The 27,145-nt window shown below is 38.6% G+C and overlaps 1 protein-coding gene across 2 annotated transcripts in view; it reads right to left on the minus strand.

Annotated features, from left to right (window-relative positions):
• Pde7b (phosphodiesterase 7B) overlaps positions 1–27,145 on the minus strand; it is a 310,149-nt gene that overhangs the window by 50,836 nt on the left and 232,168 nt on the right. The gene's annotated exons all lie outside the window — the stretch shown is intronic.

The following is a 27,145-nucleotide window of genomic DNA, read 5'->3' on the forward strand; positions in this document are numbered from 1 at the left end:
AGGAAGAAAATCAGTTGTAAACATTAAAAAACAAGCATACACAGAACACAACATCATGAACAACAATAACAAAAACACTGAAAATGAAGGGTGGGAAAGAAACTCAAACCAAAATAGAGCACATGGATATTTTAAAAGTCTAACTAGAAGTTGGGACACGGATTTCAGTCTAAAGGAGCTGAGAAGTTATTTTAAGTTCTCCAAACTCAGGTCTTGAACAGAACTTATTAAAGCCCCATGACATTAGCTCTTCTGTGCATGAGGAATGCTCACGACGTCTTGATGGCTGTCACCAGAAGAAGAGCTTTGTTTCCACACAGCCAGGCTGTGGGAGGAGGAGGGGGAGGAAGAGGAAAGTGTTCTTTAAGGCAGGGTAAAATTGTTTCTCAAGATCTAACTTTTTAACATTTAATTTTTTTTTTTTCAATTGCTGTTTTTCTTTTATGTTCTTGACAGTGATGAGTCAGGGGACATCAGGGACTTTTCCTTCCCCAGCTGGTGACATCCACACCTGCTCCCTAGTGGAAGCAAAGTGTTAGAGAGTATTATGTGCGTGTCCTCTTCAACCACACCACACACTGGTTTTTGGCAAAATTTACTGCTTTTGTCTGATTATTTTGCCTACCATAAAAATCCATTCCATCCAATTTCTAACTTCTGAGGTCAGGAATGGTTGTTTCCTTTTTTGTCAGAAGGGAAAAAGTCTTTCACAGGAATATCCTAAGGCTTCTTTGGGCAATAGAAAGGTTTTTAAAAAATCTCAGCTTGAATGAAATTTAAATGAATTAGTAGGAAACAGATCAAATTTCCTCAGTCCTAGAGAAGAAATATGTGCCAGGCACAATGTGGTTTTATTGAACCCTCCGCTTTGGAGTTTGAAATGTTTAGCAAATCCAGATTTGAGGGCGATGGCTTGTGGTAAGCAAATTGAGATGACCAAACTTTCAGTTGATCCTACGTCTCCAGAGGTTAAAAACTGCTGCAGTAACTCCCAGTGCTCAGCATATACTTAAAATAAATGTGGTCTTTTATCTGGAGATATGTGTTTGGATGTTAAGTTTCACTACAGAAATTCCAGATGTATGCTGTAATGTACATCTGCTTCTCTGCTTTCACCATGTCTGCTACTGCACACCCCCGTCTCAGAATATTGGACTAAGTCTTTGCCTCTGGTCACCCCCTCCAATCGATCTCTCCTACCACTGACAGATTTATTCCTCAAGTACACTCCTACCATGTCAGCCCTCTGCTCCAAATCCTACAATGGCTCCCCAATGTCTACTTGATTAAGTTCATATTATTTACTCTGGCATTTGTGGTCTTCCACAATGTGATGCCAACTTATTTTTCCATTTTTATCTTCTTCCACAGGTTCCCTGCAGACAGATAGGTCTCTGATCTGCTGTTGTCCTCTTGGCTTTCTGTTTCAATATGCACCTGAATGCTATCTCCACCTTGAACTTTTGCCTCTCGACTTCCTGGTCAGATGCATTCAGATGCTTCTGTGAGCCCCAAATCTTTGCCATTGACATTATAGTAGTTTAGCCTGCCTTGAAAGCAAATGTTGCACACATTGTAAGACCTGCTGGGCCACATGGTGCCTGGCTTCAAAAGTCTTTACTGGACGAAGGAATGAAGGCAAGAGGTGATTATTGATTGAGCTGTCGCTGCTTTCCTAACTACTGGAGCACATTACCTGATTACATGTGATTATTAAGTTAAATAAATTATCCAGAGCAGATAAGATTCTCTCATCTAACACAACAGATAACAGAGGTGATGCCTTGGGTAGAGCTTGAACCTCTATTTTCTTTTCTGACTTTGTTGGATTTTATGCAATGATTATAAGTGCATTTTTAGAATGGTGGTAGATTAGTACTGTATTCACTTTTCCAATGGTAGAGGTCTGAATAGGAACTTTTATCCTAATAACGTGCAGAAAAGGATACCTTATGCTTTATTCTTTGGAAAGGAAATGTCCTGTAAGCTAAATTCCTCTTTATTTGTAGGTTGCAAAATAAAGATTTTGCTTGAATTGTATTGCACTTGAGTGAAACTTCTGGCTTTATAAATGGTTAGAACATGTGGGTAGAGTGTAATATTTTACATGTAAATATCCACCCTTAGTCCAGCAGAGAACTCCATGGTTTTGTATGGATCATAGTAGCACATTAAGAATAGCCACATCAATAGCTCAAGGTCCCACACTGAACTAGATCAAAACAAAGAAAGACTTGTCTTTGATGATGATGGCAGTGTTCACTTGCAGTACCTGACCTGACACCAAAGACATAATAGATGTACTTAATCTGGAATAAACACAATTGGCCTCCCACTCAACGTATTCAATCATAGCAGAAATAGGACTTGGGGCTTGGGTGATGGAACTAAGAAATATTGAATACATATCAGGTGATTTCTATTTGTCATTTCACTTAATTTTCCTAAAAGTGGATATTGTAAAGTTGGTATTCATAGGTACATTTTACAGATGAAAAAAAAATGGTCTCAGAAAGGTGTATTGATTTATCCAAAGTCACACAGCCAGTAAGTAGCAGAGCAGGGACTGGAACCTGGGTCCATCTCTTCTTGAAGATGATGTGCTATTCATTATACCCTACTTTTTTTTTTTACAGGAAATTTTAGAGTAGGAGACATGTGTGATGCTAGCACAGAACCTTATTTTCACTGGGGTGTAGTGGTATATCAGTACTTGAGGGATTTCAATTTTATATCCTTTAAAAAAAAGAATAGTAAAGTGGGCAGAATCATAGAAGTGGAAAGTGGAAAGCGGAAATGGGAAATTGCTGTTTAGTGGGTGTAGAGTTTCAGTTTATGCAAGGTGAAAAAGTTTTAGAGATCTGCTGCACAATTTGTACTTAGAAGTAAATAAGTAATAAGACGTAACCGTACACTTAACAATTCATGGGGGTAGATTTCATGTTACTTACCACAATAAAAATATACTAAAACATACTAAAACAAAAACCGTAAAAAGAAATTTTAAATATTACTTATAAATACAAATGTTTAAAGTCAGTAAAGACTAAAAGTTTGAAGGGTAAAATGGTATCACTGAATAGGAATGTCAGAGTGAGAATACTGAAATGCTGATCCTGAAAGACAACCATAAAATCACTAGAAAACAGCTCAAGAAATAACTTCATGGCAAAATTTGGAAGTGATTCTATGTATGTAACTTTTCCTGTTTCACGAAATGTACAAATGTAATATTAGGAAATGAATAATAAATCACTTGTGGGTTTTAAAATTGAAAACACATGTCATCCTGACACTGACTTAATATGACTTGATTATTATGTTGTTACCCAGAGAAATTCACAGACATTGGTTAGTGCCTGCAGCTTTGGACAAGACAAACATTTTTTGTTGTGTACATAGAGCAGAGCAGCCGCTTGTGGGGAAGGGAAGGAGTGGGAGGTACTTGGGCAAACAGGCTACTCAAAATAAAATTTTGACAGGATGTGTACAGGACTCCTGTTTAACCATTTTGGAGCCTGAAAGTCACTCGAATTGTACCCAAAGGGACGTCTGCCGATTGAGACATCGTCTTACTCGTTTCATGTAGTTCATGGTCATTCTCTTCTTCTTTCCTTCCCTCTAGAAAACACAGATGTCTTTTACGTATTATCTAAATATAACTCATTACCTTTATAATTTTCAGTAGTCTTCTAATCAGGAATGGTTATCTAATATATGTAAGCTTTTCTTTGGCAGTTGTCAATGAATGAAATGGAGGAGTTAATTGGCTATCTGATTTCCTGTGTGGAAAGGCTCCCCCAACAAATATCAGCTGAGCGTGGACTCTGCCAAGTACTGACGCGCTTGCATGTATAGAATGTTCAAAGCACTATTTCTGCATTTACTTCAAGGAACATAGCATCTTGGCTTTGGGCTCATTGTGCTGCTCTTAGGATGCAAACTTGCTTCAGGATAGCCATAGCCTCTGGGATTCTCCCATTTCCTGCCTGGAACACGGTGGGATAAGCTCTTGAACCTTTTCACCACTTTGATTTCTACTTTAGCTGGGAAGGATAAGGGAGGTTTTAATGTAAAATGCCTAGAAATTATAATATATGGTGAAATATATGAGCAAGAGAAAGTTATTTTTCTAGCAAGTGTGCCACTGTCAAGAATGTGGTCATTCGTATTGCCCTTCACCTTTGGTAGAGTCAGGAGCCTGTCTTTCCACATGGGATAAAGGCAAGATGGTACCTGGTATGTCTTTGGGGTGTGTGGCAGGGTGGAGAGGGTGAGATGGCAGAGCAGGAGAAAAGGTATGAGTAAGGGAGACCAAAAGAGAAGGGACAAACTGGGCACAGTATCACTGGGAGGCTAAGGCAGGAAGATCACAAGTTCAAGGACAGTTTCAGCAACTTAATAAGGCCCTAAGCAACTTATGGAGACTCTGTCTCAAAAGAAATTTTAAAAAGGAGGTGGGGCAGGTGGGTTTGTGGCTTAGTGGTAAAACAAAACAAAACAAAACACACACACACACACAAAAAAAAAAAAAAAAAAAAGGAGAAGGGATGGTCAAACACCCACAGGAGGTGGCTTCAGTAAAAGGCAACCTAAGAAAGGCAAGGATTTCTTTTTTTTTTCTCCACCATCCTGTGCTTCCCATATGGGTTTGAGAGTTGTCATTCATGAACCTGTTCTTCCTGGTAACTAGTCCTGCTTTTCCTTCTGGATGAAGTTAAGCTTGATGGCAGGGAGAGTGGTTAGTCAGAAGAATATTCCTAATCTAAGAGCTCAAGAGACTATACAGTTCTAAAAACAAGCTTATATAAGCCTACGTTGGAAAACAAAATGTGAATATAATCACAACCTGCTAAAGCCACAGAGAAACCTACTCAAGGAGAAGTTGTGGACATGTACATGGCAAGGAGCAAAGGTGGCATCGAAACCACCATGAAGCACGTGAAGAGTTGGTGCTGTGTCTCTTGCCTTCCCTCCTCCTAACTCAGCACTGCTCAGAGTGAGGAGTTGTCATGGCTGTGTCTGAAGAAGGAGACGAGAAGAGAAGTGATAGTTCCAGAAGAACTCAGCTAAGGACTTGTAGAATGACTAAAGAGCATAACTGTCCTTGATGGCTTCAGTAACTCCTGTTTCTCTTCTCCAAACATTAAGTCTACTTTGGCTCAGACCCTGAGCTGGGTGTCATTGATGAGGGACATGGAGTCTCAACCCGCAGAGAGCCCCCCACCCCCATCAAGAAGCAGAGCTCATTACTGCTCCTCCATGGCAGTCACAGTTGAAGAAGTGACCGTGGGGGAAATCCCTGCACTCTCTTGGGGCCTCCAGAGCCTTTCAAGCAGGCAGGTAGTGTAGCTGGACAACAGCAGGGTTTGGACGTCCAGGGGCAGCTATGGCACCATCACGGTCCTACCGTTCTCCCTGGTGTCTGTTGCATGGCCACAGAGGTAAGCCTTAGCCTAGTCCTAATGCTCTACCTGGAGTCTCTGTGGGAGGGATGTCTAGGGGCCAGAGTCTACACTCAGTGACTGATGATGAGATGTGCCTTAGATCTGCTGTGATAACAGAATACAGCAGACTGGGTGATTTAGAAAGAAAGGGAATTTATTTTTTACAGTTCAGGGAGCAGGGCATCCAAGGTTAAGGGGCCTGCCTCTGGTGAGGGCTTTTTACAGTATCACCCCATGCATCCTTACCTTCTGTGAGAGTGGCGGAGCAACTGCAGAGAAGAGTGAAGAAGGGGACCCCATTCATCCTTTATCAGGAACCTACTCTCGTGATAATGAACCCACTGCCATGATGGCATTGATCCACCCCAGAGGGCAGAGGTCTCATGACCTGACCACCTCTTAAAGGCCCCACCTCTCAACACTGTTACACTGGGGATTAAGTTTCCAGCACATAAACTCTGGGGGACACATCCAAACTGCAGAAAGAGGCAATTAAAAAGTGTAATATCAAGGAAAGGGTTCTTGGCCTAGAATGAGGTTCAAGTGTGGGTTCTGCCACTCACCAGTTTTTTGGGCAAAAGAATTGAAATGAGCCCACATGGGGCATATGAGTTAGGCCAGCTTGTGTGTAAGGAGAGCTCCAGTCAGAACCAAAACATCATCTGGGAGATATTTCAAAGGAATATTTGAGCTTGAATTAATTTGCAATTAGGTAGGCAAAACCAGATGAATAGTTCCCGAGGGAAGGGGGGGGTAGAAGGAATAGTTCCAAGTGTGGAGTACTACTCAGAAGGGAAGTCATGGGGAGGCTGGGCTTTGGGACAGGGTAGGATGTGGGGCAAGGGACAGAAAGAGGGGAAAGAGGTTGAATGGCCTTCTTGGTTCTTTCCAGCGGCTGGCGCTCTGTGCTGAGCACCCCAGAGCAATGCCACCCAATTCATATTCAGCAAAGCAGTTGCATGCTTATTAGAATTGTCATATCTAGTTGTCTTTCTTACTCACTAAACTGTTAGCTCCTTGAGGGCAGGGCCTATGCTTTATGTATCTTTTAATTCCCAGCACTGAGCACAATGGAATGAGTAAAGAAAGTGAAAATCAAAGAAAAACTTTTATCTCTTTGGTAATTCCTTGGGGACCCCATTTCTTAAAACAAAATAACCTACTAATACCTGCTCTGGTTCTAGGATTAAAGTGGAGAAATAGAGTACCAAAGGTTAAGCAACTCAGAAAGAACCTTATAACCAGCAGAACGGGCACTAAAATAGTTCCCACACCTATCGCAATCTGATAGGTAACAGAATTTTAAAAAATCAGGTTCTAATTGGAACTGAGGAATGTGTTGTAAGTTTTCCATCTTTGCAAACAAAGTTGCGTTAATTAATTTAAATGATCATCTTTCTGATAAGAATTAGGGGGATGGATGTCAAATCATTACTCTGGTGACTTGCACTGGGCATACTTGGTTTACACATATGTGCTAAGCTGGCTTTCCAAGTGAGTAGAAATCAGTCCCTTAGGTGCCAGTCTGTAGAAGCAGCCCAGCTTTTCAGTGTCCTAGAGAGCACCCTCTCAGTAATGACAAGCAGCAGTCTGCCCTCTTGATGACCTGGTGGGGTTGACAGATTTCACACTGTTGGAGAATGGAGAGTGAGGAGTGTGCTATTTGGAAACCATCCAGAGCTATTCTTCAAAGTGTCAGAAACATCACAACAGGGTGCAAAGTTCAGAAGTTCAGTTAAGTTTAAGGTCCGTCACCTTGGAAAGTTTTCATTATTTTTTTTCTCTTTATTATATGTCCCAATGAATGCTGCAGTTGCAAATTTGTCAGCACGACTTGGTCAAAGCCCACTCAACATTTTATGCCAAAGATCTGCTTTGAAAGATTATGCATCTGTCAAAATGTGCCCTGAGAGGCTTAGATCATTTTAAAAGTTTCTCATTTTCAGTAACCATATTTCTAGTTATATTTAATTTCTAATTCTCTCAGGAGCCCCAACTCTGAAATAGTTTTCTTAAGGGCAATGAAACTTTCTGAAATTTAATTTAAATTCATTCTTTGTTAACTTCAAGTCAAAAGAGAAACTTAATGGTTAACAAGCCATAAATAATAAGAATTTATAATAATAAAGTAGAATGTTACGATAATAGATTTAGAAGTTGTATTTTATGTTTAAGACACTTTAAAACTGAAAGCTATCACTGATAAAATAAAAATACCAAAGTGGCTTAATAACTACACATTAGTTAGCAATGCATAGCTTAAGACTCAAGTGCTGCTAGGATTTATGAGTTCAATGTCAGAGGCATTACTCCCTAGGGGACATTTGGGAAACACGGGGGGGGGGGGCAATTTTGGTAGTTGAAATGATGGAAAGGGCTACAGTGGAATTTACTGGGAGGAAGCCAGGGATGTTCTACACAACCAAGAATTGTCCTGTACCTCCTTCAATTACTCTTTTATTGTTCAGGTATTCATGTAGGTGAAGAGCCTATTTATAATAATTAGAATCTGGAACCTAACCCTACTTCTCTCTTTTAAATATAAGCACAAAAAATTCTTTTTTTGGGGGGTACAAGGGATTGAACTCGACCACTGAGCAACATCCCCAGCCTTATTTTTTATTTAACTTAAAGACAGGATCTCATTGAGTTGCTTAGCTCCTCACTGTTGCTGAGGCTGGCTTTGAACTCACTATCCTCCTATCTCAGCCTCCTCAGCCACTGTGATTACAGATGTGCAGCACCATGCCAGCCACAAAGAATTTTATAGTTTTAATATTTGCTTTTCAAAAATGCAATTACTATGCAGATTAAGGTAAGAATGTCGTTTTGTCAAGAAGTATTGGGGTAGGATAGGAGGAGGAAGTGGTGGACAGGACTTTTCCAGATGTTGTTCTCCACCTTAGGAAATGTTTGACTATGTTTTCAACATAATGCACCTGTGTTAATCTGCATTTGTCACACTCACAGGGATTCTGCATGTAGGTGCAGTAGATGCTTCTATTATTATGTCTTCTAGGGCAGTAATGGCTTGGTCCTCAGTGTATTGATATTAAGAAGTAGTGGGACCTTTAAGGGTGAATCCCAATGGGAGATCATTAGGTCATTGGAAGGGATTAAAGTAGTTATTGTGGGATCCTAGTGAGTCCTTCTTCTCTGGTTATTATAAAGAGCAAGACTGATTTCTTGCCTGCCTCTCTGGTGCCTGGGCCACCATAGGATCTCTCCCTCCTGCACACACTTCTGCTATCATGTCATTCACTATGTAACACAGCTGAAGGGTCCTCACAGAGCTGAATAGAAGTTGGTGTCAATGTCTTGAACCTCTGAAGCTGAAGATAAATAAACCTCTTTTCTTATAAAGTATCAGATCTTAGCATTTTGTTATAACAACAAAAACCAGACAAATACACTATCCTTTACTGATTTTGTCTTTGAAAGATTTCTTTCTAAAAAAATTTGTTTTATTTGTTCTTTTTTATAGCTATACATGACAGTAGAATCTATTTATATATGTTTATAGAAGCATGGAATATATCTTATTCTAATTAGGATCCCAGTCTTGTGGATGTACACAATCGTGAGATTTACTGTTGTGTATTTTTTTTTATGTACATAGTGAAAGACTTCTTGTTATAGGGCAAAATTTCCAGCCATAGTTGTCAGATGTTATGTATAATTTACCTTTAGTAAAAATGGAATATGCCATCCATAGCAACAAGTCTTTTTGAATAACATCTTAAATAATTTGGTTTTCTCATTCAATAAGTATTTGTTAAGTCCTTACTATATGCAAAGAATTGCTCTAGGCACTAGGATATAGAAATAAAAAAGTGTCTTTACTTCTGGAAATTATACTTCATCAATATAATATCAAAATAAAAGAAAATTGATCTTCATTAGTCTAAAGAAATAAATAAATGAGAATGTGGTATTAAATCCTGTATCAGTTAGATGGCTCTGGCTTAATGACAGAGGATATGTGTATCTGATCCTGTCATTTGGCATTAATTTTATATGGCAAAGTGATTGTAATTTTTTTGTTGCCTAGCTTTTCTTTTAAAATTTATTTATTTGTTCTAATCAGTTATATCTGACAGCAGAATGCTCTTTGATTCATTGTACACAAATGGAGCAAAATTTTAAGCTTCTGGTTATACATAAAGTAGGGTTACACCATTCATGCAATCATATATGTACCTAGAATAAGATGTCCGTCTTGTTCCACCATCTTTCCTATCCCCATGGCTGCCTATTTTTTTAATATAACAATATATTTTTATGATACTATATTTTTGCTGATTTTTCATATATTTCTCAGTCTCATTTAAAATTATATTCCACAATTTAAAGAGTAGAATTTAAGAATTTAAAAAAATTCTCCAGCCCAAGTTTTTACTTTTTGTAGGTAATTTAAATTGTCCTTAAATTGCCATTGAGTCATCCTTTCATATTATTTATGCCATTAATATAATGGATAAATGGTTACCAAAGACTCTTAATTATTATTTCAAGAAGTATAGGTATTCATTTTCTTAATCTTCTCTATTTAAGACTCTTAGAAATAATCTTAAAAGGTGATTTAAGGTGCTAGATCTGTTCAATAGAGAGTTCAAAAATACTCTCAGAGAATCAGTCTTGTCATAAGACTATGGTGACACATCTTATTATTAATTTCCATAGAGTGGGTGTTTCTTACATATTCAGCTATTAACATCAGATGAAATTCATCCATTGTGTTCTTCTGTTAATCATTTTCAAAGAGTTGAAATAAAATCCCACCGCTTTAGATTATTTTCAAAATCTCAGGTGGCAATGCTGGCCTTTATTGGTTCAGCAAATGGAAATTTTAACAATATAAAAGTTCAGCTATTCACAAAGATTGTTTTGAAGTTCCAGTTAATAATTGCTGTTTAAAATAATTGACTCTGAGACATTCTAAGATTATGAGAAGTAATGAATCACGAAAGAAAAACTAAATTATGCCCCAAATAGCTTTTTATTTTGTTAGGAGTTTTGAGTTGTGTTATAATTCTTTCAAAACGAGTTATCCATGTTTGGAAATTCTCAATTAAGAGAACGTTCATTCAGTCAGTTGACTAAAGCTTGTTTGTCTTTCCATATATGAAGCCACCCTTATCTTTCAAGACGTTTCCCACTGAGGTATCATAATCTATTTGCCTGTGAAAATAATTTTTCACATGAATATTAAGATATTTGGGCAGTGGTATGAAGAAGAACATTGACAGTCTAGAGACCTGATATTTCCTCCGTAAAAAAAGGGTGGCCATAATCAAGAGGGATAAAGGTGATAGAGAAAACACTCCTAGAAAAGAGATGTTTTAAAGAAAGAAACTTTCTTTCCTTTCCACTGCTGGAGCTGAGCAATTGAGAACAGTGCCTGACACATAGTAGGTGCTAGGGAAAAATCTACTGAATGAACAAGTGAGTGAAGAAGAGTATTTAGGTGGTCCAGAAGCTGGCCTGAGGAGCATGCATCATCAGCAGGGAGCCAGGAAGAAGCCTGTCACAGAGGGGTACAGAGGATGGTCTTTAGAGTCTACAGTCAGGCTTGGCAAACTGGCCAAGCCCAATCTGGCTGTGTGGATCTTTGTACTCAGCGTCCCCATTGCCTTTGGTGTCAACTGAGGATAATGATAATTAATAGAACTTACCACATTGTCAAGAGGGATAAATAAGGCTTTATATACTAAGTGCTTAGCACATAGAACACTCTCAGTAAGTATTAGCTAATTTTAGCATTGCGATATATAGTTATACAGTTGAACAATTGCACTTCTATATTGATATTAGATTGAGATCCTGAACTTTCTACGCAACAAAATTGATTTGAGTACTGAGAGGAGCATAAGCAGTTTTAATAAAGGATACTCTTAAAAAATGTCTAGATCTCAGGATAGCAGGCTAGAGCGCTTTGTTAAAGAGAGAATGCATTTTTGTGGTACACTCAGGAATAACTGGCCATTTCTTTGTGACTTCGTTTTAATTTTAAACAGAAGCAATCACTATGAAAAATATGAGGGAGAAAGAGTGTTTTTCTTTACTCACAAGCTTTCAGTTCTTCTTCTTCTTTGTTTTTTTACAGAGTAAATTACAAATTGGCATTGAGGAAGGGCTCTGGTCTTGCCTAACAGATCCTCATTTAGTAAAGGTCTCAGCCTAATCTCACTTCAATTTGATCACCTTCCCTCCAACCTTCAGCTCCCTCCCCTCAATACCACACACTCACTTCAGAATCCAAAGGCACTTGCCCTTTGAACGAACCCAGCCCTTCCCCGCTCCTGCTCTGTATTTTAAACACACTTAAAAAAAAAAAAAAAACCCATTTAGAAAAACCCAATCATTGTCCAGGTGCCAATGGCACCCTCTCCACCAGGTCCTTCACTAGAATGTTCAGTGCTTTCTGCATTGGGCCCTTCAGCATCTGCCAAAATATCTGGTGTTTCACTTAGTTGTGTTCCAGCCATTTCCCACAATGTCTAATTCATCTTTTATCTCCCATAGCTTAATAACCTGCATGCACTAGCTGCTCAAGAAATGTGAATTGTTTATAGTCTGGTTTACCTTTTCTTCTTAAAAAGGCAGGGGGATCTATTTTAGATCTTCCAAGGGGAAGATTTGTTTTTGGATAGAGTTTTAGTTTTCTAGTCTTTTCCAAGAATTATGTCCAAAATAAAAGATAAAGCAGATATGATAGGGCACAAAAGGAAAGAATGAGATGAGGAGAGGGGAGGAGATGGGGGCAATTTCAGGCCTCACATAGCAAGGATTGTCAAACAGTGGTGTGCAGGGCGGTGGGGGGGGGGGGGGGAAGAGGGAGGCTGCCAGGGCTTGCAATGTGAAGGTCAGTGTGTTCTATTTTTTTTTTTTTTTTTTTTGGTGCTTTTATGAGAAAAGACACTAGAATTGTTGGGTCCAGAGCCACCGGGGGCAGAAGAGCAAAGAGGGAGCATCTCCCCACCTCGGTCCAGTAACGGAATTAGCTGCATCTGCAGCTGTCTTCCTGCAGCATGCTCTTAGTTGTGGATGGGAGTGGGGTGGGTGTGCAAAGGCAGACATTGGGAGTGAAACTCTTTTCCTTGCTGCACGTTCTTGATAGATTATGTTTCCCATGGAGCCCAAATTAGCAGAAAGAGGAGAGGGTTTTGTTTTCCAGTTCTGTGTTGCTGGGGGGAGATGTGGGAGTGTAGGGGCGGTGGGAAGAGGGGCAGGCTTATCTCCACTGGCTCCCGTGTATGACCACCAAGCTCTGGTGGCCTCTCAGGCTGTCCATTCTCCAGCACCCTCCACCTGGCTCACTGCTTGAGAAAGCGACGAGAAATCACTGCACAGGAAGTTCCTTACCTTTCTGCTAAGAAACCTGACACTTCCTAGGCTGCGTCCCTCCTCTCCTTCTTCCCACCTGTGCTTCCTGAGGCTGGTCCTCCCCTCCTGTCTCTCAGGATGCTTCATTCTCAGCGATGACTTTTCTCTTCTATAGTCCCTTCTCAACCAGCTCCTTCTCACGGCAATTTTCAAAGGCTTAAATGTCTTACAAACAACCCCCCAAAACAAGTTAACCTCCACTTCCATAATTCCACTTTTCCAGCTATTGTTCTGTCTTCCTCCTGCTTTATTTATTTATTTTTGGGTACCAGGGATTGAACTCAGGGGCACTCAACTTCTGAGCCACATCCCCAGCCCTATTTTATATTTTATTTAGAGACAGGGTCTCAGGGAGTTCTTAGTGACTTGCTTTTGCTGAGGCTGGCTTTGAACTCATGATCCTCCTGCCTCAGCCTCCTGAGCCCCTGGGATTACAAGCATCCACCATTGCTCCCGATCTTACTGCTTTATTTCTAACCACATGTTGGAAGGTGTGTCTGGCATAGTAGGGGAAGCCCAGGAAATATTTGTTGAAAGAATGGGAAATAAAAAGGGCTAATAAACTACTCACTGTCTTCAGTAGAAATCAAGGGCTTTATATTGTTAAGTACTGTATAACCATCAAAGCATTTCTACATATAATAGTGGATAAATGGGAATACTAATAACAGTGATGATACAAACCTGCGTCTTTTGAGAAGTTCTATGGTGGCTGGTGCTGTCCTACCTCTCCCCTCATTTACTCACTACCTTGCCAACAGTCCTGTGGGTTGCACTCCTGAAAAGCCCCCTCTTCTAACCCAGGACCTGGAGCACGCAGGAAGCTGCTACCAGAATCTAAGCCCAACAGCTGTCCCTGGACCAGTCCCACTCAACTCCAAGGGAATCCTTGTATTACGGTTTCTCTCATTGCAAGCAGTAGAATCAATGTTATATCTATCTTCAAGGTAAGACTTAAATAAGAAAGGCCATGTGGTTCATAGGAAGACAGAATGCCAAATAGCATAATGCTGATTTTTAACTCTTTCGTTACCCTGTAAGGAGCCTTTGCGTATGTTGTATTGTTTTTGATTGCAAATGAAAAACTGGGCCGAATGCTCTCTTGAGTACTTTTGCTCAAGAGCTACATCACCACATTTCAAAGAGCTGCTTCAACTTGATTTCATGTTATTTGGAATAAATTTCATCTTTATATGACAAGCCATCATTGTAAAGTAGCGCACAGAGCTTTGGATGGCTATCCAATGTCACCATTTCAACTGGTTTTCCAAGATGGCCTATTAAATAATGTTTGCTGGCTCATGGATGCAATTTCATTTTTAGGACAAAATCTTGTTTTGGGAGGACAATGAGCTTTTTTTAAAAAACAAAAATCTCATTATTTTCTGACTTTGGAGAAATATATGCTTTATGGCAAAAAAAAAAATAGGAAGTAATAATCATCTAAAAAATGAGCCATGTTAAATTTTTGGCATATATTCATAAACAACTGAGATTTTCTTTTTAGATATAGAATTTCATATTCTATTCTTTTATTTAACATATTATAAACATTTTTAGAAACTGTGTCTTTCGATGATGTGCTATTTGCACGACAGGAAATAACCAATTCCCCCTTGAGAAAAATTAAAGCAACTGGTGGCAGACACAAATCTGATTTTAATTTGTCACAATAGTAGTTCCATTTCCTTCTTCTTTGGGGACAGCTTACAAGTATCCTCAGTTGTCACCACCACACCCTTCTTTTTCTTATCAAAGAACACAGGTCGGGTGATGAAATTTGTCATTTGTCACTTTCTGCCAGAGCAGCAGGAATATTGAAAAATACAATGGAACTGCTATAAAACCTACTATTTTAGGTGTTTAAACACATATTTCCACATTAAGTCATAGAAATATTTGTTATTATAGAAATATTTTGGCATTAATGCCAAAAAGTAATAATTACTAATTAATTATTAATTAAAAGTAAAAAATAATTACAACAAAATATTTGAAAGGAGTAATTATTATATAGAGAGTTCAGGTAAAAGAAGTCCATTGCATACATGCATAGCCTTTGAACATTAAATTCTTATGTAAAAAATTATATTTCACCATGGTTAGGAGTTTGTGCTCTTGGAACCAGCTTACAACCTGGGTGACCTTAGATGAATTACTTCTCTTCTGAGGGTCTCCGTTTCCTCATCCTCAGTGGTAGTGCTTGCCTCATAAAGGTTTTGTGGGAATTAAATAGGTCCATCTTTGCAAAGCACATAAGGCAGTGTGTAGTACTTAAAGACTTCAGACATATTAGCTGCCATTATTATTGTTAGATATTATTGACATAAATAAATGATTCTCAAAAACTCATGGAAGGCACCGAGCCAGGTTTGTTCATCAGGACTTTTCTTTCTTTCTTTCTTTTTTTTTTTTTTTGGTACTGGGGATTGAACTCAGGAGCACTGAACTACTAAGCCACCTCCCCGGCCCTTTTTTGCATTTTATTTAGAGACAGGGTCTCACTGAGTTGCTTAGGGCCTCACTAAATTGCTGAGACTGGCTTTGAACTCATTATCCTCCTGCTTCAGCCTCCCGAGCTGCTTGGATTACAGGATGTGCCACCATGCCTGGCTGGCTCAGGATGTTTTGAAAAGATACTATTTTCTCCAGATTCAGGTTCCATGAGTTTGCAGTGACAGCATGATGATGCTTTCTTGGAGATGGACTGAAAGCATGAAGAGAATGAGCAATTGGGTCCTTGGGAGGGTTGAAGAAGGCTTCACCAAGCACATGATACCAGGGCTGGGGCTCAGAGGGTGAATAGTTTCTTCCAAGGAGAAGTGGCTGGGGAGGGGTGTGCACAACAGACACAGAAAAAAACATCCAAAGTTCAACTACATTTATTATAGACCTATTATGAGCAAGACAGGCTGCTGGAGACATTTATCTCATGGATTTCTCAGCACAACCCAGGAAGGGTGGCATTATAATCTCTTTCCATACATGTGGACACATTAAGTAGTTTGGGCATCTTTCCCAAGCTCACAAAAGCAGTAGATTTGGGCCAGATCTGATTCCAAAGCTGTGTTGTCAATGGTTTATTGCATGCACAGGGGAGTGGGAGTTTGGTGTGCTCACCGCTTCAAGTGGGGGTAACCATAGTAGGGAGGAAGGGAGGCGGCGGCCTGTGGCTGAGTTTTTAAGGGTCTCTATTATTTCTAGTGTTTATAGTAATTCTCTTGTGCTTCTAGGCTTTCCAGAGACTGAAAGCCTGGGAGAGCCTTACCTAAGAGGGCTGCACACCTGGCTTCATGCATCCTGGGCCTGGGATTAAACACCTCCTTTCTCAATGTTATGGTGGCTGTTGCTAGGTGCCATGGCAAGAGCCACCTTCCCCTTAGGACTTTCCTCTGTAATTGCTGCCCTCCCTCTGAAAGTTACTTACAAGTAATAAACCACCCAGGTGCCCCAAGGCAATTTGGTTTGCTAGTTGGGAAGAAAACAAGAGCTCCTTGATTGTGTGTGTTAACCCTGAGATCTCAGTCTGGAAACGGGGAAGATGTTAAGGAGAGGGATACTCTCTATTTTTTCATATATATAGGAAAATGGGGACCATGATGAATCCCTTTTATCTCCTGAAACTTTGAGGGTGGGGTGGCAATGAAAGGAAATAGCCCCCTTAATGAAGTCACAAGAGATAAGCTTTGCCTATTCTGGAGAAGAGGTCGAATTTAATTTTATTGAACAAACAAAACATTCTCAGTCAGTGACTCATAGGGTAGATTCACTCAAAAGAAACCTAATTTATTCTGTTTCCTTCTATATTTTACCGAGGAGGCCCTGCCATACCAGAAATATACCAAGGGGGTTTGGGTTTTGCTCAAGGAAGTGCTGCAGTAGGAAATTGCCAGCTCTCTTTTTGGTGCAGGTGAATTAGGTCTGACCCAAGCAGATGTCTTTGTGCCAAACAGAATCCAAGATGGTGGCAGTGTGTGTGTGGGGGGGCATGACAAGATAATTTTTCATAGAGGAAAATCAATTGCTAGTGAAACTGATTTCCTTATGGGCTCTATCATCAATGCTTTTGCAGTGCTTTGCTAAATCAAGTTTATCATAAATTAAAAATGTAAGGGGCCTCAGACAAAGTAGTTGTTGACTTTGTAAAATGGTCATATGGCTCTTGGAAGATTTTGATCCTCAAATGGAAGTTCCACAATAGGCCTCTCATCTGCACCCTGATCCTTTATTTCCAGCTCCCATTCTACATTTCTACTTGACTTTCTTACAGATTCGACCTGTTTCAGCTGAGCTCCTCATCTTTTCCACAACTTGCCCTTTCCATTATCACTGAAGTTTTCAGATGGCCAGACCACCTCTTGGAGGTCCACAATATTCAGTATTATCAAGTTTTACCTCCTCTTCCATATAACACCTCTGACTTATACTTTTATATCTACTGCTATCAAAGTCTGTCTTCTGATTACATTTCTTTTCATTCATTGTCTGTCTTTCCTACAGATGGATGTCAATTAATTTTCTGAAAAACCATTCAGTCCTATTCATCTTTTTTTTTTCCTCAAAATTCTCTAGTGATCCTCTGCTTAGTGAGTCAAGTTCAAATTCTTTATATTGACATCCCAACATTTTAATTTTTCCTCTAGTCAACATACTTTATTTAATATTTTTTAGACATTCTTCTTGCCTAATGATTTTAGTTTCCATCTGTCAGATCATTCTCATTAGAAGGCAATTCCTTAACCAGTCAACACTCTTTCTTTCTTATGTTTTGGGGTTTAGCACAAAACCATCAAGCCACCTTCTCTTGCTCAGGGCACTTCAGAAATCTCTGCCTTCTCTAATCTCTGCTTTACTGTTTATGTCAATTATTTTAGAATTAAATTATTAAATTATTGTATGATCCTTGACTTAGCATGTGTTTGTCTGTTCTTATAATGAGATTGTGAGCTGTTTGAGGGCAGAGGAATATCTCAGATTCCTTTCTAGCCCTCAGAATCCTCAGCCCAGGGGTAGCATATATTATATTCCACCCCCATCCAACAATTCTTTTCAACCTGAAAGGAATTGTGCAAATATTTTTTGTTTGCTGCATCTGGTAGACCCCAGAGTCTGCTGTCTGAGATGGAAGTTCTCCATTATGTGAAAGCTAGCTTGGTCTTCTGGTTACTGATGTGGCTCAGAGTACCTTGGCTTCCTCCTTGGTATAGAGTGTGTGTTTTATATGTTGCATGAATGAATAATAATGGAATGGAGATAGATACTGAGCTCCTTGATCCATTTTTCTATTTTTCATCACTCAGATTATAAGTAAATCCATTAAATGATATCAGCCAGCTGAACAGAAGTTAATGGCTGTTGTGGGGTCTAACTTTAAATTATGAAAACTATTTTTCTTTTTGAATATGTTTTTGCTGACTACCAGGTACTTTAAATGATCCTCCTCAACGTCTTTGCTGAAATCCTATATGAATACCTCATCTTTCAATAATGTTTTTATCTGGTTGAGTACATTTTTGACAATACTTACCTGGTTTCATAAGTTGTGAAGTGTATTTTAGAATGGCACTGGAAGTAACTTTCAGTATGCATTTTCTCTAGCTTCCCTTTAGTCCTTGCTTATGGTTTAATCCTCAGGAAGCTCAGGAATTCCCCAGTGTCCCAAGACAGAACTAACTTCTCTGACTTGTATACAATGCATATATTTTTCATATTACATATACTCATATTATACCTGCCTGTATTAATAGAACTATCACACTATAAAGAATTTATTTGCTTATGTCTATATAAATTCCTCAAGGGTAATGCCTATGTCTCATTCACCTTTGTATCTCCTACCATGGCACCCTGCCAACCATGGGAAGTGCCCCATGGATGTTTCTAATGGAATAGAGATAGGAAATGAATGAGACACTCAGGACACTGTCAATTCTGTCTTCCGTGATGAAGTGGCATTTCGGTGGCTAACCATCCTACTGGTTTGGCACTTCCGTAGCTGAAGTGTTAGGGAGCTGGCAGCCAAATGCCCTGATGGAGCATGATCCAGCTGAGCCAGAAAACACCACAACCACAACCAGTTCTTTGCCTTTCTTCTAGAGGAAGGTAAATATTGAACTTTGAAATTGTGGGGTGTTACGCGGGCACTCGTAAGTGTGAGATGTCTGAAGTAGATCCAGCTGGCCCCTCCCTTGTCTGCTTGGGGTTGGGGCTGGAAAAAGGTGCAATTGCATTCTCTCAGCCAGACTGCCTTCATATAGCTCTGTGACATCTTGTTCACTTTCTCTACATTTTGTGTAGTTCATAGAGGTTACTTTAAAGGGTATCCTTAAAAAGGTCACTGAGAGGCTGTCACCATCTACTAGGAATTCTCCCTTAGATAATGGACTCTGCAAACAAACTGTCCATCATTTTTAAGATGGAGCTATCACTTACTGCCAGGTGGTTTCTAACATGCTGGGTCCACAGTCCTTCATTACATGTCTTTTAGAAGTCAAAGAAAAAATAACTGTAAGATGAAATGGCAGTCTTTTAAAAGAGCATTTGAGTCTCTGGGTTGTTTCTTCATAAAAAGGTTAGTGTGTGTGTGTGTATGTGTGTGTGTGTGTGTGTGTGTGTGTGTGTGTGTGTATGTTTGCATATATTGATTCCATTTTGAAAATAATAAGCAAAGGAAAATATCTTTGTTGCTCTGATAAAATGACCTCATGCTTGTACAGCCCAAATGGTCCTATGCCTGTATAGGTGAGTCTAGAGAAACAGAGTTTTAAAGATCAAGATGAGCAAATTAACAGGCAGGAAAAGCCAAATAGCCAATTAATCTACTACTGCAAAGCCCCAGGGCTGGTTTGGAGTACCAGGCTCCTTATGTGGCTGAAATTTGTGCCCTAAAACCTACAGCAGCAGCCCTGGTTCTTAAAGACTCCCCAGTTCCTGGGAATGTTTTCTTTGTATGTCACTTCCTCTGCTGAGCCTGTGTGGAAATCACATTGTGTTGTTCTGAAATGGTTGCCACGGGAACATCTCAACCTAGTCATTATCTACTCAGGCTACTGATTATATTAAATCAGGAGACAGAGCTGCAGGAGCCCTTGATTTTTGAAGATTGTGACTCCTCTGCCACTCTCACCTCTGTATCTACGTCTCTGAACACACTTCTCTACAGTTTCTCTCCTGCTTCCTCCTCAGCAGCCAAGGCTGTTGTAAATGAAATGCATCCAGGGGAAACTGGCATTGGGATAATTGAACTGTTATGTTTCCATCTCTCCTGCCTTTCTTCTGTTCCGTGTTTCAATACTTCTTCTGAAATAAAAATAACTTCCACCTTTTTTCCCTGTTCTGTCCCTCCATGGTTAGGTATGAAGATAACTTTCTTCTTTAAAGGGCTATGTTTCCTGTGTCCCCTAGAATGGTGCTAGAGCCCTGCTTCTATGGTGCTGGTCCCCTGCTTCTTTCTCTCTAGAAGCTTCTAGAAAGTCATATAGACACCTTTCTTCTAAATTAGGTAAAATAGAAATAGGAAGTGAAACTTGACTTTTTGGGGATTGAACCCAGGGATGCTTGGCCACTAAGTCACACCCCCAGCCCTTTTTGCATTTTTATGTTGAAACAAGTTCTTGCTACATTGTTTAGGGCCTCACTGAGTTGTTGAAGCTGGCTTTGAATTCAAGATCATCCTGCATCAGCCTCCTAAGCCACTAGGATTATAGTTGTGTGCCACCGTGCCAAGCTATGAAACTGACTTTTAACAAGTAACTTTGTTCTACGTATTTCTATTGATCTGGATGGATCTCTTATGAAGGGGATTTTCTTTTTTTGGTAGTGGGGGTTGAAGTCAGGGGTACTCTACCACTGAGCCACATTGCTAGACCTTTTTATTTTTTATTTTGAGACAGGGTCTCACTAAATTGAGGAGGGTCTTGCTAAATTGCAGAACTCGTGATTCTTCTCCTTCAGCCTCTAGAGCCACTGGGATTGGAGGCATGCACCACCATGCCTAGTTTCTGAAGGGGATTTCCTGACTTAATATCTGGGATGCATATCCTGTATTTTTTTATTAATATGTAAAAATTATATATATTTATGGTACACAAGATGATGCTTTGAATTAAACATGCACTATGGAATAGCTAAATCAAGCTAATTAATATATGCATGACTTTACATATTTATTTGTGGTAAGAACACTTAAAATCTTTTAGCAATTTTCAAGTTTACAATTCATTTGTTATGAACTATAGTCATGATGCTTTCTGCATGTGATCTTTGAGAAGCATTGTATTGGAATATTCTTTTCTGGAAAAATCTTTATAAGCAGTTGGCCTATAATTTATTGTCCAAAACAGAATATATTGGGAATCAAAGATGGCCCTGTTAGTACGTGTGCCCAGATAACAGGACTACACCAGGTAAACCAAGTAAATAACCAGTTTATATGTAGACCATAGGCACTTATGCATGGTAATACTTTACCCCCACCCCTCAAAAATATATATAGAAAAAGGTATATCTTGCAGAATGTTGGTGCAATTTGAAATTACCATTGTAAATTGAAATTTTAAATCTAGATCAATAAGAGAGGTTCATGTTCTGTTTTTATTTCTATCTCACATAAACTTAGTCAATGTTATGCCCATTCTTGAAAGTAAAGCAATGATATTAACAAAGGAAAATAGACTTAACTGAATATGTCCATGGAAATGTCACAAAACCCTCTTATTATGTTTTAAAAACAACAAAAAAAAAAAAAAAAAAAAAACAACAACCTAAAGTGGGAGCTGTGGCACACTCTCTAATCCCTGTGGCTTGGGAGGCTGAGGCAGGAAGATCACAAGTTCAAAGCCAGCCTCAGCAACTTAGAGAAGCCCTAAAGCAACTTAGAGAGACAGTGTCTCTCCGTCTAAAAAAAAAGCTAGGAATATGCTTCAGTGGTTAAGCTCCCCTGGGTTCAATCCCTGATCAAAAAAAAAAAGTCTAAGTTAGGGGTTAACAAATTTTTCTATGAAGGGCCCCAGAGGAAGTATTTTCGGCTTTGTGGACCATATGGTCTCTGTTGCAACTCTCTGCCATTTTGGTGTGAAAACAATCCTAGATGACAGAAAAAATATAAACAAATGAGCTTGGCTGTCTTTCAATAAAATTTATTTATCAAAACAGACAGTGATGGGGGATGTGGGCAGATCTGGTAAATAGGTTAGTCATTTGTCCACCTCTGTTTTAATTTTGTTTTAATATCCTAGTGACTTTGTTCTGACAGAAGATAAGTTATTTGGATATTAATTCTAATGTCCCCTGTCTGCTGTGACAGGTTAGAACTGTGGTTAATGGGGCCAATGTAGAAATGCAGTGGGCCTTATGATTAATATGAATTTTTGCTTGTGCTGGTTGCAGTGATTAAAGACAGATACTAAAGCAAGTGGTGGAGGGACAACAGCCAGGGGCATTTTGGATAGGAAATGGTAGCTGTGTGGGTTTGACTAAGCATTTTAGAAGGACAGCTGTAGGAATGCAGAACCAGGAAACAGACTGTAGTGATCTTGTTTTTCCTAGAAATGATTTTTTTTTTTTTTTAAGTTCTCGATTAGATTCTACTTTGGGAGAGAGAACAAAACTGCAAACCATAGAGGAAAATGAAGTTTTGGTTCTGTGTTCATCCTTGGGAAAAACACTGACTCAATATTAAGGTAAATGATATAAAGAATCACTTTAAACTAGTTTAGTATTTATCATATAGAATTAGATGAGTTGATAAAAATAAGTTTTAGGAGAAAAAATGTTCTAAAATACTTGTCTTTAGGCAGAAAGCATACATTAACAGCTCAGGCAAACCTCAACAAGGACATAAGTGAGATTAAGGAAAATGAAGTATGATAGACTGTATGAAGTACTAGGAGATATGACAAGTATATTCTATGTGACTGCATCTTATACAGATTCACATACCTATTGCTGTATGGTGACAAGCTGATATAATTGCTGCTAGGAAACTGGAGGGTGATCATAGTGACATTATGGCTTCTAGCTTCAACTCACTGCTAGGGCACATGCAGGAATTATACACAGGAAGGGTAGAACCATATATGAGGGAAATCTCAGAGGTCTTTAGTTCTATCTGTGCAGTTCAATTAAATGTAGTACATGATTTTCATTCATAGAATCTTTTTGAGGAGACCCTTTCATCTAATTGATAAATTAATTATGTAGTTATTGAGTGGCCAGTAACTATAAAGAGATTATATTTAGGAAAAAAAATCACAGGATCATCTCAATAGATGTAGAAGCCTTTGACAAAATCCAGCACTCATTCAAGTTAAAAACACTGGAAAAACTAGGGATAAAATGAACATACCTCTTTGGGAGAGAGAACAAAACTGTCATAAAGGCTTAGATGACATATGACATACCCAAGGCCAACATCATACTTTAACAGAGAAAAACTGAAAGCAGGAATGGGACAAGGATGTCCACTTTAACCACTCCTATTCAATGCAGTTCTTGAAACTATAACTAAAGTGATCAGTCAAGAGAAGGAAATTAAAGGCATACAAATAGGTAAAGAAAAGAGCAAATTATCTGTTTGTTGATGACGTGACTGTATACTTAGAAGAACCAAAACACTCCATTCAACAAAGCAGCAGGATACAAGACCAATATACAAACATCAATAGCTTTCCAATATTCTGATAATGAATCTTTGGAGAAAGAAATCAGGAAAATAACTCCATTCACAATAGCCTCAAGAAAATTACTCGGGAATAAATTTAACAAAGGAGGCAAAAGACCTCTCCAATGAAAACTAGAGAACATTGAATAAACAAATTGAAGAAGACCTTAGAATATGGAAAGGCCTTCCATGCTCTTGGATAGGCAATTAATATTATAAAAATGGACATACTGCTAAGAGCTATATACAGACTTAATGTGATCACCATCAAAATACCAATGACATTCTTCATGAAACCAGAAAAAACAATCCTTAAATTCATATGGAAGAATACAAAACTCAGAATAGCCAAAGACATCCTGAGCAAGGAGAGTGATACTAATGGCATCAAAATATCTGATCTCAAAAATTATATTGCAGAGTGTTAGTTACAAAATAACATGGAATTGGCATAAAACAGACATGAATAGAAGACATGGAGACAAATCCACAGAGATACAGTCATCTGATCCTTGACAAAGGTGTCAAAAACATACATTGGAGAAAAGATAGCATTTTAAACAAATGGTGCTGGGAAAATAGAATATGTAAAAACAAGAGTATGAAGGAAACAAGAGTATGAAGAGAGAGAGCTTACAGAATGAGAGAAAAATCTTTGACAGTTACTTTCCAACAGGAGATTAATAATAAGAATATATAATTAGTTATATATATATATATATATGTAATCAAACATATATATTTGTAATCAGTAAGAATATATGTGTGTGTGTGTGTGTGTATCTTAAAAAACACCAAAAACAAGCAAACAAAACAACAACAACAACAAAAAACCAAACCCAATGAACTAAACAGACTTTTATCAAAAGAAGAAATGTCAATGGAAAATACATGCATGAAAAAGTATTCAATACCCTTGGTAATCAGGGAATGATAAATCAAAACCACACTGAGATTTTTATCTTACTCCAATTAGAATAGCAATCATCAAAATTATAAATAACAAATGCTGGCAAGAATGTAGGGGAAAAGGTACACTTATACATTGTTGGTAGGACTGCAAATAAGTATAACCACTTTGGAAAGCAGTATGAGGAATCTTCAAGAAATGGAACCACTATATGACCCAGCTATCCCACTCCTTGGTATTTATCCTAAAGAAGTAAAATCAGCATACCATAGTGATACAGGCACATTGATGTTTATAGCAGCACAATTTATAATAGCCAAGTGGTGGAACTTGGTCTAGGTGTCCCTCAATTGATGATTAGGTAAACAAAATGTGATACACACACACACACGTTTTACTTAGTCATAAAGAAGAATGAAATTATGTTATTTGCTGGTAAATGGATGAAACATTATGTTGAGTGAAAAAAATCCAGGCACAGAAAGTCAAAGGTCAAATGTTTTCTTTTGTGTGGAAGCTACAGAGTAATAGGAATTAAAAAGGGGGGGGGAATCTCATGAAAATAGAAGGGAGAACAGTGGAGTAGAGGAAGGGTAACAAGAGAGGAAGGAAGGATGGAAAAGGGAAGGAACAGCAGAAGGAAATTAAACAAACTATCATGTGCACTCATGTATGAATACATAACAATGAATTCCACATTTATGTACACCTCTAATGCACCAATTAAAAAATAAACCAATAAAGAAGATATCGCTCTTAGGATCTTGTATATTTAGGGATGTGTTTTATGTATCTAGGAAAAACTTTGAGACCACTTATAAAGCAAAATACTATGGAGATAAATTAGCATCAACTTAGTGTATGTTAAAAATAAAGAGACATGAATGAAAGAGTTATCCAGAATGGAGTGCTGAGAAGATTGGAAAAGGGACTTTCCAGGTAGATGGCCTCTCAATGTATGGAGGGTCATGGCAACAGGGTGAAATGCAGGTGGAGGCTCAGATAGCATCCAGGGCCAGGAAAGGATCAGGATGAACCCAGGCACCAGGAAGTTCCTGGAAGATCTCAGGCAGAGGGGTGACAGTGCTTGTGGATGCTCTTTTATAGGTGAGTGGTATAACGATGAAATATTACCTGCAATGAGTTTCTCTTTAATTTTTGATGGTTGCAGTTTTTTTTCAGATTAAAAAAAGTAAAAGAAGCCAATTATTTTTAAAACCTCCAAGTGTTTTTTTTTTTTTAATATCTAGAAGCACATGATGTAGACAATTGAATATTTCGTAGTCCCACCTGTGAAGATCATCACAATTCACAGGATGTTGCTTAGCATTAAATTTAAAGAGAATCATTTGGAACTTCTAAATTATAAAGATAAATATTTCCCTTTTTCCTAATTTTCTTGTGTTTTAGATTCGAAACTATGAAGTAAGATTTATTTACTATCAAAAAGGGGCTTTGTGGTTATTTTTTTCCCTTTGACTTTCAGAATGTGATTCCATTAAAGAGTTCTGGTCTGTATGAAATAGTGCTTTGCTCATGTGTGTCCTGCTCGGTGGAATCACATGCCTGGAACCTAGAAATCCATACAGTCTAGAGACTGTCAAAGGTATAACTTCTATTGATAGTTGAAACAGCCCGTTTGAAGGCATCAGTCAATAAGGAGAGGTCATAGATAACACTGGAGCTCCCACAGTTTGTGTTCAATATCACCTTGATGTAGCTACTCAATTCTGAATTCTAAAAAGTATTTCACTGGGTTGTGGGTAAGAAAGTTATTCCAAATCTCTATATCCCTGAAAGAGGTAAAACAAACAACTCACTTCAACAAACAAACAAACAAACAAAACAAAAAATAGATACTACACATTGATATGTGAGATTAACAATCCAGGAGAAATACTAACATGTCCATCTCTTATTGGTTTCATGGATCTAAGGATCAGAAATAGTCAGGTATAATTTCTTCTAATAATTTTCAGGGGTCAAGGTAAATCAAGTTACCTCTTGAACTGAGCTTGTTTATGTCAAAGGAAAGTAAATTCAATCCAGGACTTTGAAATTATAGATGGAGAGTGATATAAGAACCACACAGTGAAAATCTTGGAGGAACTTGTGAGATTCATCCATTATCTCCCCTACCACCCACCACAAGTTCAAGGTAAAAAAAATATTATGATAGAAGATTTGAAATCTGGAGGGATGACTGGTCACTGGTTTGGGCTTCTGAAGGAACTTAAGATGCCTCATGAGAACTAGGAATTCAAGGTTGAGCAGAACTTGAAACTAAGAGTGGTAATGGAAGGGAGAAGTAGAAGAGCACTTGGGAGGTGATCATAAAGGAGGAAGTGGCAAGAGCAAACTACATCCTCATAGTCTTCACCAGATGACCAGGAAGGCAAGGACAGTCTTCAAGGATTTAGATTAGACAAAGAAGAGAGAGTTAGATGGTGGGTGGGTTTTTAAGTGCAACTGTAGAGTAGGCTTCCCTGGGAAGTTTCAAAAGTAAAATAGAATCTCATCTAGTTTAGTCCTGGCTGAGAGTAGAGAGAACAAGCTAGAAAGTGAAAATAATATCTTCCTTGTATAGGGTTTCACAGCTTTTAAGATTGACATTTTTAAAGCTAACATGAGCTCACTGTACCCTCACTAGAATGCTGAGAGGTAGCTAGGGCCAGAATGACTTCATTGGTGAGGAAATGGAAAGACAAAGGTTTCAGGTCCAGTCGGGAGGACAGAGGTAGA

This window comes from Callospermophilus lateralis, chromosome 6 (assembly GCF_048772815.1).
Source record: "Callospermophilus lateralis isolate mCalLat2 chromosome 6, mCalLat2.hap1, whole genome shotgun sequence".
In the NCBI taxonomy this organism is placed as follows: Eukaryota; Metazoa; Chordata; class Mammalia; order Rodentia; family Sciuridae; genus Callospermophilus; species Callospermophilus lateralis.